The following is a 16,228-nucleotide window of genomic DNA, read 5'->3' as shown; positions in this document are numbered from 1 at the left end:
CTAGAACCGCTCGGCCACCACGGTTGATCGTTGAACGTGGTGATCGTTCCGCCCTATGTAGGCCGGTGTCAACAAAATATTTTCGCATTCGGAGGAGAAAGTTGGTGATTGGAATTTAGTGAGAAGATTCCGTAGCAACGAAAGACGCCTTTCTTTTAATGATTTACACCCCAAATCCTGTATCATTTCCGTGACACACTCTCCCTATTTCGCGATAATACAAAACGTGCTGCCTTTCTTTGTATTTTTTCGATGTACTCCGTCAATCCTACCTGGTAAGGATCTCACACCGCGCAGCAGTATTCTAAAAGAGGACGGACAAGCGTGGTGTAGGCAGTCTCCTTAGTAGGTCTGTTACATTTTCTCGTTATCAGGTTCAACTGCCACTTTTCGCACTCTTCAGAAATCTTTTCTAAATCTTTTTGCAGTCTGTTTAGATCTTCTGATGACTTTGTTAGTCGATAAACGACAGCATCATCTGCAAAGAACCGAAGACGGCTGCTCAGATTGTCTCCAAAATTGTTTATGTAGATAAGGAACAACAACGGGCCTATAACAGTACGTTGGGGAACGCCAGAAATCACTTCTGTTTTACTAGATGACTTTCCGTCAATTACTACGAACTGTGACCTCTCTGACAGGAAATCGCAAATCCAGTCACATAACTGAGACCATATTCCATAAGCACGCAATTTTACTACGAGGCGATTGTGTGGTACAGTGTCAAAAGCCTTCCGGAAATCCAGGAATACGGAATCGATCTGAAATGCCTTGGCAGTAGCACTCAGCACTTCATATGAATAAAGAGCTAGTTGTGTTGCACAGGAACGATGTTTTCTAAACCCATGTTGACTGTGTGTCAATAGACTGTATCCCTCGAGGTAATTCATAATGTTCTAACACAATATATGTTCTAAAATCCTGCTGCATATCGACGTTAAAGATGTTGTTGTGTGGTCTTCAGTCCTGAGACTGGTTTGATGCAGATCTCCGTGCTACTGTATCCTATGCAAGCTTCTTCATCTCCCAGTACCTTCGCAGCCTACATCCCTCTGAATCTGCTTAGTGTTCGCATCTCTTGGTCTCCCTCTACGATTTTTACCCTCCACGCTGCCATCCAATACTAAATAGGTAATCCCTCGATGTCTCACAACATGTCCTACCAACCGATCCCTTCTTCTAGTCAAGTTGTGCCACGAGCTCCTCTTCTCCCCAATTCTATTCAATACCTCCTCATTAGTTATGTGATCTACCCATCTAATCTTCAGCATTCTTCTGTAGCACCATATTTCGAAAGCTTCTATTCTCTTCTTGTCTAAACTATTTATTATCCACGTTTCACTTCCATACATGGCTATACTCCATACAAATACTTTCAGAATCGACTTCTTGACATTTAAATCTATACTCGATGTTAACAGATTTTTTTTCTTCAGAAACGCTTTCCTTGCCATTGCCAGTCTACATTTTATATCCTCTCTACTTCGACCATCATCAGTTATTTTGCTCCCCAAAAAGCAAAACTCCTTTACTACTTTAAGTGTCTCATTTCTTAAACTAATTCCCTCGGCATCACCCGACTTAATTCGACTACATTCCATTATTCTCGTTTTGCTTTTGTAGATGTTCATCTTATACCCTCCTTTCAAGACACTGTCTATTCCGTTCAACTGCTCTTCTAAGTCCTTTGCTGTTTCTGAGAGAATTACAATGTCATCGGCGAGTCTCAAAGTTTTTATTTCTTCTCCATGGATTTTAATATCTCCTCCTAACTTTTCCTTTGTTTTCTTTATTGCTGGTAGAATATACAGATTGAATAATATCAGAGAGAGGCTATAACCCTTCCCAACCAATGCTTCCCTTTCATACCCCTCGACTCGTATGACTGCCATCTGCTTTCTGTACAAATTGTAAATAGCCTTCCCTCGCCACCTTCAGAAGAGAGTATTCCAATCAATATTGTAAAAAGCTTTCTCAAGTCTACAAATGCTAGAAACGTAGGTTTGCCTTTCCTTAATCATTCTTCTAAGATAAGTCGCAGGGTCAGTATTGCCTTACGTGTTTCAACATTTGTACGGAATCCAAACTGATCTTCCCCGAGGTGGGCTTCTACCAGTTTTTCCATTCGTCTGTAAAGAATTCGCGTTAGTATTTTGCAGCTGTGGTTATTAGACTGATATTTCGGTAATTTTCACATCTGTCAACACCTGCTTTGTTTGGTATTGGAATTATTATATTCTTCTTGAAGTCTGACGGTATTTCGCCTGTCTCATCCATCTTGCTCACCAGCTGGTAGAGTTTTGTGAGGACTGGCTCTCCCAAGGCTGTCAGTAGTTCTAATGGAATGTTGTGTACTCCGGGGGCCTTATTTCGACTCTGGTCTTCCAGTGTTCTGTCAAACTCTTCACGCAGTATCGTATCTCCCATTCTATCTTCATCTACATCCTCTTCCATTTCCATAATATTGTCCTCAAGTACATCGCCCTTGTATAGACCCTCTATATACTCCTTCCACCTATGTGCTTTCCCTTCTCTGCTTAGAACTGGGTTTCCATCAAAGCTCTTGATATTCATGCAAATGGTCTCCTTTTTCCAAAGGTCTCTTTAATTTTTCTGTAGGCAGTATCTATCTTACCCCTAGTAAGATAAGCCTCTACACCCTCACATTTGTTCTCTGGCCATCCCTGCTTAGCCAATTTACACTTGCTGTCGATCTCATTTTTCAAACGTTTGTATTCCTTTTTGCCTGCTTCATTTACTGCATTTTTAAGATATGGGCCTGTAAATTAGTGGATTACTCCTACTACGTTTCTTGAATATTGGGATGACCTGTGCAACTTGAAAGTTTTTCGGGTAAGGCCTAGGTAGCAGAATTCTCCGACATAATCTATTTTGTGGTTTCCAATCCTGGTGTTAAGGTTCTCATTTCTGCTTCTTCTCGTTGCTTTCGTCTTTCGTCGATAGTGCAGTAATTTCGCGGAGGAGGCGGAACAGCTGTTATTCATGCCACGGCGCGGACGTGGCTGGGGATCTGTCAGCCGTGCAGCGTGGCCGGCGCTTCCCCCAGCCCCGCCAGTTGCGGCTGTCCGCCGGGCCGCAGCGTGCTGCGGGCAGGCGCTGGCGCTGCGGTCTGCGCTTACACGTCCCAACACTGGAAATGACGCTCGTGTCACCGCGGTGTGCAACACGGCATCGGCTACATTTCAGTTGTGCGACAGCGCGGAAAAAAGGGGATCGCAACCTAATACCGCTAGGATCGCGTACAGCTGAGTACGGCCACTTTTACTATGCCGTCGAGCTAATCTGTTACCGTGTGTTGTTCTTTGGTTTGATGCAGCTCTCCATCCTTATCTACCCTTCTCTGGCCATTCAAATTGCTACACCACGAAGATGACGCGCTACAGGCGCGAAATTTAACCGACAGGAAGAAGATGCTGTGGTATGCAAATGATTAGCTTTTCAGAGCATTCACATAAGGTTGGCGCCGGTGGCGACACCTGCAACGTGCTGACACGAGGAAAGTTTCCAACCGATTTCTCACACACAAACAGCAGTTGACTTGCGTTGCCTGGTGAAACGTTGTTGTGATGCCTCGTGTAAGGAGGAGAAATGCGTACCATTACGTTTCCGGCTTTGATAAAGGTCGGATTGTAGCCTATCGTGATTGCGGTTTATCGTATCGCGACATGGCTGCTCGCGTTGGTCGAGATCCAATGACTGTTAGTCGGTGGGTTCCGGAGGGTGATACGGAACTCCTTGCTGGATCCCAACGGCCTCGAATTACTAGCAGTCGGGATGACAGGCATCTTTCCGAATGGCTCTAACGGATCGTGCAGCCACGCCTCGATCCCTGAGTCAACAAATGGGGACGTTTGCAAGACAACAACCATCTGCACGAACAGTTCGATGACGTTTGCAGCAGCATGGACTATCAGCTCGCAGACCATAGATGCGGTTACCCTCGACGCTGCATCACAGAGAGGAGTGCTGGCGATGGTGTACTCAACGACGAACCTGCGTGCACGAAGGGCAAAACGTCATTTTTTCGGATGAATCCAGGTTCTGTTTACAGCAACGTGATGGTCGCATCCATGTTTGGCTACATCGCGGTGAACGCACATTGGGAGCGTGTATTCGTCATCGCAATACTGGCGTATCACCCGGCGTGATGGTATGGGGTGCCATGGGTTACACGTCTCGGTCACCTCTTGTTCGCATTGAGGGCACTTTGATCAGTGGACGTTACATTTCAGTTGTGTTATGACCCGTGGCTCTACTCTTCATTCTATGCCTGCTAAACCCAACATTTCAGCAGGATAATGCACGACCGCATGTTGCAGGTCCTGTACGGGCGTTTCTGGATACAGAAAATGTTCGATTGCTGCCCTGGCCAGCACATTCTCCAGATCTGTCACCAATTGAAAATGTCTGGTCTATGGTGGCCGAGCAACTGGCTCGTCACAATACACCAGTCACCACTCTTGATGAACTGTGGTATTGTGTTGAAGCTGCATGGGCAGCTGTACCTGTACACGCCATCCAAGGTCTGTTTGACTCAATGCCCAGGCGTATCAAGGCCATTATTACGGCCAGAGGTGGTTGTTCTGGGTACTGATTTCTCAGGATGTGTGCACCCTAATTGCGTGAAAATGTAATAACATGTCAGTTCTAGTAAAATATATTTGTCCAATGAATACCCGTTTATCATCTGGATTTCTTCTTGGTGTAGCAATTTTAATGGCCAGTAGTGTAACCAATGCCACATACATTCTTCTCAATCTGCTTACTGTGTTCATCTCTTGGTCTCCCTTTACGATTTTAACGCTCTCCTCCGCCCCCTCCCCCGCACTTCCCTCCAATAATAAATTGATGATCCGTCGGTTCAAAAATGGCTCTGAGCACTATGGGACTTAATGTCTGAGGTCATCAGTCCCCTAGAACTTAGAACTACTTAAACATAACTAACCTAAGGACATCGCACACATCCATGTCCGAGGCAGGTTTCGAACTTGTGACGGTAGCAGCAGCGCGGTTCTGGATTGAAGCGCCTAGAACCTATCGGTCACCGTGGCCGGCTACCTGTCAGAGGCCATCATCCACTGTACGGAACATAGACACAGTGTTTCTGATGAATAACCAATCCACGTTCGGTGCACTTTGCAGAAAACAGTATCTTACCCCGGTCGCATGAAATTATCTATATTTTCTTCGTGATATCTTTATAGCTTACTATATCACTATTGCAAGATGTAAGAAACTACAATGTGTAAGCGTGAACGTACAGTAGTAATTGATAATATTCTTCTCGGGTCTGCAATCGAATCAAAGGATCACCTGAACACAACATTTCTGCGGTCCATCTGTTCTCCCTCTATTACCATGGAAGTCACTCCCTCTTGTCTTATCAGACGTCCTATCATCCTGCCCCTTCTCATTATCAGTGTTTTTCAATTATTCCTTTCCTCTTCAATTCTGCTTAGTATATCCGCATTCCTTACCGTATCAGTCCAGCTACTTTCCAACATTCGTCTGTAGCACCACATCTCAAATGCTTCGATTTTCTTCTGTTCCGGTTTTCCCACAGTCCATGTTTCACTACCGTACAATGCTGCACTCCAAACTTACTTTCTCAGAAATTTCTTCCCAAATTAAGGCCTATGTTTGATATCAGTAGACTTATCTTGGACAGGAATGCCCTTTTTACCAGTGCTAGTTTGCTTTTGACGTCTTCCTTGCTCCGTCCGTCATTGGTTATTTTGCCGCCTAGATAGCAGAATTCCTTAACTTCATTTACTTCGTCACCATCAATCGCGATGTCAAGTTTCTCGCTGTTCTCATTTCTGCTACTTCTCATTACTTTCGTCTTTCTTCGATTTACTCTCAGTACGTATTCTGTACTTATTACACTATTCATTCCGTGCAACACATCATCTAATTCTTCTTCACTTTCTCTCAAAGTAGCAATGTCATCAGCGAATCGAATCATTTATATCCTTTCAACTTGAATTTTAATTCCACTCCTGAACCTCTCTTTTATTTACATCACTGCTTCTTCGATGTACAGAGTGAATAGTAGGGGCGTAATACTACATCCCTGTCTTACGCCCTTTTTAATCCGAGCACTTCGTTCTTGGTCGTCCACTCTTATTATTCGCTCTTGGCTGTTGTACACATTGTATATTACCCGTCTCTTCCTATAACTTACCCCTATTTTTCTCAGAATTTCGAAACTCTTACGTTGTTTTACATTGTTGAACGCTTTTTCTAGGTCGACATTTCTTATGAACTTGTCTTGATTTTTCTTTAGTCTTACTTCCATTACCAACCATAACGTCAGAATGGCCTCTCTGGTACCTTTACCTTTCAGAAAGCCAAACTGTTCGTCACCTAACTCATCCTCAATTTTCTTTTTCATTCTTCTTTATTTTATCTTTGTCAGCAACTTGGATGCATGATGTGTTAAGCTGCTTGTCGATAATTCTCGAACTGTGTGGTTGATATTGTTCCGAAAGTCAGATGGTATGTCGCCAGCCTCATACATTCTACACACCAACGTGAATAGTCGTTTTGAAGCCACTTCCCCCAATCACTCTAAAAATTCTGATGGAATGTTATCTGTTCCTTCTACCTTATTTGCTCGTATGTCCTCCAAAGCTCTCTTAAATTCTGAGTCTAATACTAGATCCCTTATCACCTCCAAATCGACCCCTGCTTCTTCTTCTATCACATCAGACAAATCTTCCCACCGACAGAGTCCTTCGTTGTTCTCTTTCTGTTACGGCATTAAGTAAAGCGCCGGCACGCCAGTAGGGAACGAGAGAGCAGATAGGGCTACGAAGAAGGCGTCATCTAATTGCACGCTGACCGACACCTCTCCAAGACGACAACGCGACAGCAGCAGCCTCTATGCGAAGAGGACATAAGCGCCGGGTTCGAATGGTCGCGACCACGTTCTACAGCAGCGTCAACACTAGCAACTAGGACAGAAGCGTCCACACTCGTTACTTTGCTTGTATATTCTATGTGGCTCAAACCTGGAGTTATTATACTGAAGAAATTTCTTATTTTGTCTTTCACCCTTTTGCTTGCGACAATCTGTTTAACACAATGTTAAAGTATTGTAATTTGTCTGATTGTAATAAACTCATTCATAGGATTTGCTTGAATTGTTGTCTAGCGATATGAGAAAGTAGGTTTCCTAGACTCCCCACAGTTCGACGACGACTAGGCAGGATTCAACGCTTTCCACCTATCCGCTCTCTCCTCTGCATTTAACAGTGGAATTCCCATTGCATTCTTTATGTTACCACTCTTGCTTTTAATTTCTCCGACGGTTGTTTTGACTTTCCTATATTCTGTGTCAATCCCTCTGACACTCATTTCTTTTTCTATTTACTCACATTTTTCATGCAGCCATTTCGTCTTACCTACCCTGCACTTATTATTTATTGCATTCCCCAGAGACTTGTATTTTTGAATTTCCCTGAACATTTTTGTACTTCCTACTTTCATCGATCAACTGAAGTACTTCTGTTAAACATGGTTTTTTATAACTATGTTCTTCTCTCCAATTTCTATGATTGCCCTTTTTTAGAGATGCCCATTCCTCTTCAACTGTACTGCCTACTGAGCTATTCCTTATTGCTGTTTCGTGGATACAGCAAGAGAACTTAAGAGCGTGTCTCGTCATCCCTTAGTACTTCCTTATCCCACTCATTTGCGTATTGATTCTTCCTTACTAATCTCTTGAACTTCAGCCTACTCTTCATCACTACCACACTGTGATCTGATTCCATATCTGCTCCTGGGTACGCCTTACAATCGAGTATCTGATTTAGAAATCTCTTTCCGACCATAATGTAATGTAACTGCAATCTTCCAGTATCGCCCGGTATTTTCCAGGTATACCTCCTCCTCTTGTGATTCTTGAAGAGTATTCGCTATTACTAGCTGAAATTTATTACAGAACTCAATTAATTTTTCTCCTCTCTCATTCCTTGTCGCAAGCCCATGTCTTCCTGTAACCTTTTCTTACATCCCTTCCCCTGCAACTGAATTACACTCCCCCACGGCTGTTAAATTTTCATTTCAATTTATGAACTATACACCCTTTCAATATCCCCATATACTTTCTCTATCTCTTCATCTTCAGCTTTCCACGTCGTCATGTATACCTCAACTATCGTTGTCGATGTTGGTTTTCTGTCGATTCTGATAAGAGCAACAGTATCACTGAACTGTTCACAATAACACACTCTCTGCCCTATCTTCCTATTCATAACGAATCTCATTCCCGTTATACCATGTTCTGCTGCTTGTGATATTACCCTGTATTCATCTGCCCAGAAATCATTGTCTTCTTTCCATTTCACCTGATTGACCCTTGCTATATCTAGACTGAGCCTTTGCATTTCCCTTTTCAAATTTTCTAGGTTCCACATCACCTACAAGCTTCTAACATTCCACACCCGACTCGTGGAACGTTATCCTTCCGTTGGTTATTCAATCTTTTCTCGTGGTAACCTCGCTCTTGGCAGTCCCCTTGTGGTGATTTGAATGGGAGACTATTCCGGAATCTCTTGTGAATGGAGAGGCCATCATGACACTTTTTCAAGTATCCACATGTGCTGTGGATACATGTTATGTGTCTTTAATGCAGTGATTTCCATTGCCTTCTGTATCCTCATACTGTTGATCACTGCTGATTCTTCCGCCTTTAGGGGCAGTTTCCCAACATAAGGACAAGAGACTGCCCTGAACCTCTGTCCGCTCCTCCGACCTTTTTCACAAGGCCATTGGTAGAGTGAGGGTGAGTTCTTATGTTGGAAGTCTTCGGACGCCAGTGATGATCGTTCATCAAAATTTAAGCGGTGGATGGTTCCGAATATGAGACCGATGATGTTTTGATTGGTAATTGAAGAAGCTACCCCCTTTTTTACAAGGTGTAAAACTTTGTTTCCACCGTTTTTTCCCAACATTCGAGGCTTTAATGAAACGAATTGGTTACACATGTCTCATTCAAAGTATTTTCCATCGCTGGACACTGCTTTCGCCCGTCTTTCGGGCAGTGTACGAATCCCGCATCGAAAAAATTGTTCACCCTTTGAAGTGACATACGAATCGATTCTATTTGTGAGTTCTTCATGTTGTCGGAAGTGTTGGTCAGCCAGACCATGCGCCATTGAGCTAAACATGTGATAGTCAGAGGGAGCAATGTCTGAATAATACGGCGGATGTGGTAGGACTTCCCATTTTAACGTTTCCAAGTACATTTTGACCTCTTTTGTCAAGCTGAAAAATCACTTTATCGTGCCTCTCGCTGCCTTGCGGCCTTCGTCTTTTAATGCTCTGCTCAAACGCATTAACTGGGTTCGATAAGGAGCACCTGTGATTGTTTCACTTGGTTTTATCACCTCATAGTACACGACGCCGAACTGGTCCCACCAAATGCAGAGCATGATCTTGGAACCGTGAATATTCGGTTTGGCCGTCGACGTGGAAACATGGCCGGGATATCCCCACGATTTTTTGCGTTTAGGTTATCGTAATGAACCTATTTTTCGTCCCTGGTGACAATTCGATGCATAAATCCCTTTCGTTTTCGCCTCTGAAGCAACTGTTTACAAACACACAAACGCCGTTCAACGTTTCTTGGCTTCTGCTCACATGGGACCCAAGTTCATTCTTTCTGAATCATGCCCATAGCCTTGAGACGTTTTGAAGTGGCTTGCTGTTCCACTCGCACTAATCGTGCCAATTCTTCTTGAGTTTCACGCGAGTCTTCACTCAGCAACGTCTCCAATTCTGCATCTTGGAAAACATTCTGTCTTCCACCAATATGCCGGTGTACGACGTTAATATCACCGTTTTTGAAGCGTCGAAACCACTCAAGGCACGTTCTTTCACTAATAGCGTCCATATCATACGTACTTGAGAGCATTCGATGAAACTCAGCCGCTGTTTTCTTCATATTGAAACAAAACAGTAACACCTCCCGCAAATGACGAGAAATAGGCTCGTTCGCTGACATTTTCAGTCAAGTACTTTATGATGCAGACACAAATCGACAAATGTTTGAATGAGGTTATGTTGACCGAGGTCCAAGCTGACTGCCTTAAGTCTACGATCTGTTTCTTTCGACCGCTACTTACCGTTGTCGCCACCTATCCGCAAACGGCGAAAGCAAAGTTGTACACCCTGTAATTTTTTTGAAGGAAGTCCGAGAGGAGGGTCCAAAGAGGGCTGGCGTCGTCTTCCGAGGCCCGGCCTCAGATTTCCATTCATGCTTTCCCAAAGGCAAGGAAGGAAATGGGTCTTACAGGTTCAAGTGAGCTTTATTTTAACAAATTCGTTTATTTGTTTATAAGTATAAACATATTTTTTCACTTATTTATTTGTTTTATTATTTGTAACCAGATCCTACTACGGCTACCAGAAACTTCCGAGTGGTCTTCGCATAAATTAACTTAGGGGGGACTCCCTCTAAACCGTTTCCTTGGAGGATTAATTATGTGCCGTGCAGAATCTTCAAGCGTGCCTTCTAATACTTGGAACGCCCCAATGGGCAGGAGGATCCCCGAATAATGCTCCTAAATAATTCGATAGTCGTGTCCGGTACAATGCATGGCGGCGGAATGCCTGAGTCGTCGTCAGGCGGAACCGCAAGTCGAGAGAGCGTTCGCGCGTGGCTTGTAAAATGTGATGCAGCACCATGCCCTTCAGCCAGTTGACGGTGTTCGTTCTGGCAGTGGGAAAGTAAACAATATCTGGGGGTCCGAATCAGCTGCGCAGCGCGGGCACGAAGGTTCGTCCGTAAGATGGATGGAATGAAGGCACTGGCGTGTGGCTAATTTTCCGCTCACCACCCTGTTCCACATGGAACGAGCGTACTTAGGCAGGTATGAGGTGTGGACACTCGCCACACTCTGGTCCATCGGACGCTGTCGTGCTTGATAGTTGCGGTAATAGTCTCTCGTGCTCGGCGTCCTCGTCTGCGGTAGATCCTCGATCACGTAGCTCAGTTCGATCAGAAAATAACGGATGTAGGTGAGCAACGGGGCTATGTAGGTGACGGCGACCGGTGGTCGAAGATCTTGGAACGCGATGAACTGAAGCAGCGTCCCCGTCAAGTTATTGCTGGCCGCGGTACATGGGAATCGCATCGTCCGTATATATAACGCCCACGCGTGGTTGTGGACGTAAATCAACTCCAGGCGTCCTACAGTGGACGCCTCGTTAAAGTAGTGTAGTGGACTTTAAATATGCGACCGGCACTCACAAGACTGCCTGGAAACAGTGGCCATGGTGACCGTTAGGTGAAGCACGTGTGGAAAATAATTACGTTTGGACGCTAGGTAAGTGCTGACGTAATGCGTTCGGAAAATCATATCCATATTGCGGAATCAGCTATCACGTGTCCATTATAGTAGCCGGCGATATGTGGCTCTTGCAGTTCGGCGACCTATACTGGATAAATGCACACCCAATGCGTTCAGTGAGGGAACCTTTTGGAAGGGGATCGCTGTCAGGTATAGAAGGCCTCTCAAATGACATCCCTTTAAGTTGGCAGTTGAATACTTCATCCAGCTCTTTTTATTCCAGAGGGCAACTAGCCCTCTACCAAACGCGCTGAGCTACCGTGCCGGCTCCCTAGATCACGTGCGCTGTTTCCGATAAGCAAATAAATACAGTCTCATGTACTAATCTTTGTCTTTCGGATCAGCCTTCATTACCTACAGCATGCGATTCAACTGTCTGGATAAATGACTGAATTATTGAAGGGGACAGTGAATTCAAATTAAATCAGATATATCCAAGATAAAAACATATATATGCGAGGTTGTCTTGTTACAAAGAATGGAATTAATCCAACCCATAATTCTGCATTATGATGCGAACTGCCGACCTGTAGGATATACACCCATGTGTAAAACGTTGAAAACGAAACGAGTAGTAACGATAGCTCATCCAGTCCCCTTAGAGAATGATAACAGAAACAAAACGGAGATAAATTTTGCGAACTGAGAAACACGAAACAAGGTAGTTAGCCATGAGGAGTCATGTAATATGAACACATGGACAGGGGCAACGTGATAACGTTTACCGCCTTACCATCTATGAAATCGTAATATCAATTGCTCGCAGTGCAAATAGCGCATTTGCATCTCAATCGCGTCCGACGGTGCCACGAGCGTTCTACCGCGAAACATTTTGATTACAGCTGACTGAATCTACAAATTATGATTTTTAAAGCGATGGGCGCCTTATTAAAAAAAAATGGCGACGACTGCCGCACTACTTCTAATAGCGAAGTGAAGCGGACCAGGAACATCAGCGAAATGCGACTGGAAGGGCATCTCTCCGTAGTTTAGTTATCTGGGACAGAAGGCTTGAACGGGGGGTGGCAATGCAAGCAGTTGCTCTACTTTCAGCCGGGCACCTGGCGTTCAGGTTCGTGGCTATGTGGTGGGGCCAGTTCTCCGAACACGGAGACAGCGCAAAATAATGTTGTAGACACAATTTATATCACTTGATAATGCGCCGAAATGAGCGTGAAACGTGTGGCGGATTATTTGTGTCGGGTCGATGGTGATTGTTGTCCCAGTCTGGTTGACATGGAACAGCGTCCGTCGACCGTCACGACTCCGATTTGTAACTATTAAAAACACACTCCTCGCTTGGTTGATTAGATTCAGACACTGTCTCTCTTAGACTGATATCAGCGTATCGATGTAGCAGTACGCCGGAATGTGTAAGTAGCCCTTGTTTAAAATTGAAATACTGGTGTTCGAAGTCTGTCGGTCTTCTTCTAACCCACAGCGACTGTACCACTCGGTACCGCAACAACTCCCTTCACCTGAAACAACCAAATATACTTCGCGTGTTCACGACATGCTGAAAAGCTTGCGCGAACTTGATAACTAGTTATTATGCGCGGTTTGTGGATGAGTGTTCAAACGCAGATAATACGATATCTTGAATTATAAAGTCCATCACTCAAGTCGATGCCGCATCATAGTTTTACGAGGATGTTGGTTTATTAATTAATATAACGCCGTCAAGGCGTCGCTACGGTGTTGATTCAACAACTAATACGACGTAATTCCAGAGATAAAATATTCTTCTGACAACGTACAGAAAGCGTCGTATTTCGGTGTAATCTTGCTGTTCACTGTTAATAAAACCACTAAATCACCATTAACTTCTGTGTTCTCTCAAGAAATAGTTCATTTCACAACTACACAGTAAAATTTCATTAAATGGCGTAGCCGACACGAAGCATTAAGATTATATTGGAGTTTATTGAACTTCGTAATTATTTAAACCTGCACTGAAAACACACCGATTTGTCATTCAGGGCCTTGAATCTATTTGCATCAGCGATTCTGGCACTGACTACAGCTTCCGAAAACACAGCGTAACTGTAAGCTCTGCGTGATCGCGTGTAGCTGTTTCCTACTCAATAACAGAGTTTATGTCGGCGGTTGGTATATTGCTGTGTCTTTTGACGTTCGAGACAATCACAGATCACGAAGGCTAAGACCCAGCGTTAATCAGGATCACACGATATACTTTTCTTTCACATATAATAACTGCTCCGTTGTCTGGCTAAACCGTAAATGTTATTTTACTTCAGTTCGAAATTCTGACTAGTACGTCAAGTCTACAAGGGAAAACTTTTAAAACTTAAGATCGCTTTGAAACAATCTAGTAGCGCTCAATAGGCTTACTACTACTTCGACGTCTACAAGGAAGACTGAATTAACATCTCCATTGCAGTGTTACATTGTAGTCACAGAGAACTTACACCTCGATGCGGCTACATCTCTCTTCTTGGATAAATGTTATCTCTGATCTATTTATGGTCTGGGCTTTAACCTTTGTAAAGAATATATCTTGAACTATTTATTTAAAGTTTCAGGCTTGGTATTATCTGATAGTCCTTCATTTAGTCCTTTTCTTTATAATAAACGTTATTAGTTACGTAGTATTCCTGTTAGTTCAAAATGGTTCAAATGGCTCTGATCACTATGGGACTTAACTTCTGAGGTCATCAGTCCACTAGAACTCCGAACTACTTAAACCTAACTAACCTAAGGACATCACACACATCCATGCCCGACACAGGATTCGAACCTGCGACCGTAGCGGTCGCGCGGTTCCAGACTTAAGCGCCTAGAACCGCTCGGTCATACCGGCCGGCTATTCCTGTTACTCAAACCTGCAAAAGTGTTAATTTTGTTGTCAGTAGCTCCCGTCAATGTCAGGATAACTAATTTTGCTATTTCTTTTACTACCAAAAGGCTTTCATTGGGGTTCTATATTTGGGGTGTTACAAACGTCATTGACGGGGAGAAGCTTCACAACAGCTAAAAATAATGTTGTAGACACAATTTATATCGCCTGGGGAAACGACTAAATTGGCGTGAAACCAGTCGTTGTTTTAATAATAAAGTATTTTCTACTTATAAAGATGTGGACATTTGGCTGCGGCTGCTTGCAATTCAAAATAATGGGTACAAAATAGTCTTAAATTAATTTCATATTCTTTGTTACAGATATGCACAGCATTTGAAGATAACCGCCCCTATAATGCGCATTCGAGGATCTACGTTACATCTTCGTCAAAATTAATACCATAGCAGCCAATCGCCACTAGTCGTGCACGGCCGTGCTTTAAAACATTCCCCCTGTCACGTCTAACCCCGCCGTGGCTTCGCTACACTGTGCGGGATGTTTAATATGTGCCACATGAAATGATTGGCCCTGTATGGCACTATGTATTTTAGTATTAAAATAAGTGTGCAACACGAGGTACCTCCTGGGATGTATGTCATGTATAACAACGGCAACCAGGAAAATAAACAAGAGTTTGTAATCATATTTCTGACAAATTCTCGAGCTCGTCGCACGATCTAGCGGCGTCTGACGGTACTATCCCCAAGACGGGGATTGCCGCTCTAATTTATTCTTACGATAGGAATTAAAGTCAATTTACCACGATGTATTTCGTTTGTTAAGAATTTAATTTTTGATTAATTTTCTTCAGTGTTTCATCTGGATGCAGAAATTTGAAGAAAATCGGTCAATAACTTTGATATAAATCGGTCAAGTGTTTTTTGAGATGTTTTGTAACAATGTTCCTCCTTTACATATTTTAGATATATCCTTATTGACATACTGCGCGTATTTAAAAAATATAGCTTATGTCCACCCAAATATTCATTAGGGGTGCGTGTAGGAATTTGAAGTAAATGAAGCAACAACTTTTAGAGGTTTAAAACAGCAACCTTTCGCCTTTAGGTATTACATACGTATATGTTTCAAGACAGACTGCGAAAACTTATATAGACAGTGATCATCCTCTTGTCTTGAAGGTAGAGTGTCTGTCAAGATCTGACTCAACTGTAAATGGTTGGTTGATTCGGGGAAGGGGACTAAACAGCGAGGTCATCGGTCCCATCGGATTAGGGAAGGATGGAAAAGGAAGTCGGCTGTATCATTTCAAAGGAAACATTCCAGCGTTTGCCTCAAGCGATCTAGAGAAATCATGGAAAACCTAAATCAGGATTTTGAACCGTCGTCCTCCCGAATGCGAGTCCAGTGTGCTAACCACTGCGTCACCTCGCTCGGTGAACTGTAGATTTATATGACTTAAAAACACAGAAATTAATGAAACAATGGAAACTCCAGACAGGAATACACTTCTTTACGGAAAGGAGCAATTTTTCTCACATTGTTGTTAACGCACAAACGAAGGACACTCTTCTTCAAACAGTGATCAGCCAGACCCACTATCGATATAAAATAGTCCAGGCAATAGCAGCTTCGCCCCTAATGAAAGAGAAAATTCCAGTCAACGTTGTCAAAAGCTTACTCTAAGTCTACAAATGCTAGAAACGTAGGTTTACCTTTCCTTAATCATTCTTCTAAGATAAGTCGCAGGGTCAGTATTGCCTTACGTGTTCCAACATTTCTACGGAATCCAAACTGATCTTCCCTCAGGTGGGCTTCTACCAGTTTTTCCATTCGTCTGTAAAGAATTCGCGTTAGTATTTTGCAGCTGTGGCTTATTAAACTGATATTTCGGTAATTTTCACATCTGTCAACACCTGCTTTCTTTGGTATTGGAATTAATATATTCTTCTTGAAATCTGAGGGTATTTCGCCTGTTTCATACACCTTGCTCACTAGCTGGTAGAGTTTTGTCAGGACTGGCTCTCCCAAG

The sequence above is a fragment of the Schistocerca gregaria genome, chromosome 5 (genome assembly GCF_023897955.1).
Source record: "Schistocerca gregaria isolate iqSchGreg1 chromosome 5, iqSchGreg1.2, whole genome shotgun sequence".
In the NCBI taxonomy this organism is placed as follows: Eukaryota; Metazoa; Arthropoda; class Insecta; order Orthoptera; family Acrididae; genus Schistocerca; species Schistocerca gregaria.
This window is presented reverse-complemented; position numbering follows the sequence as displayed.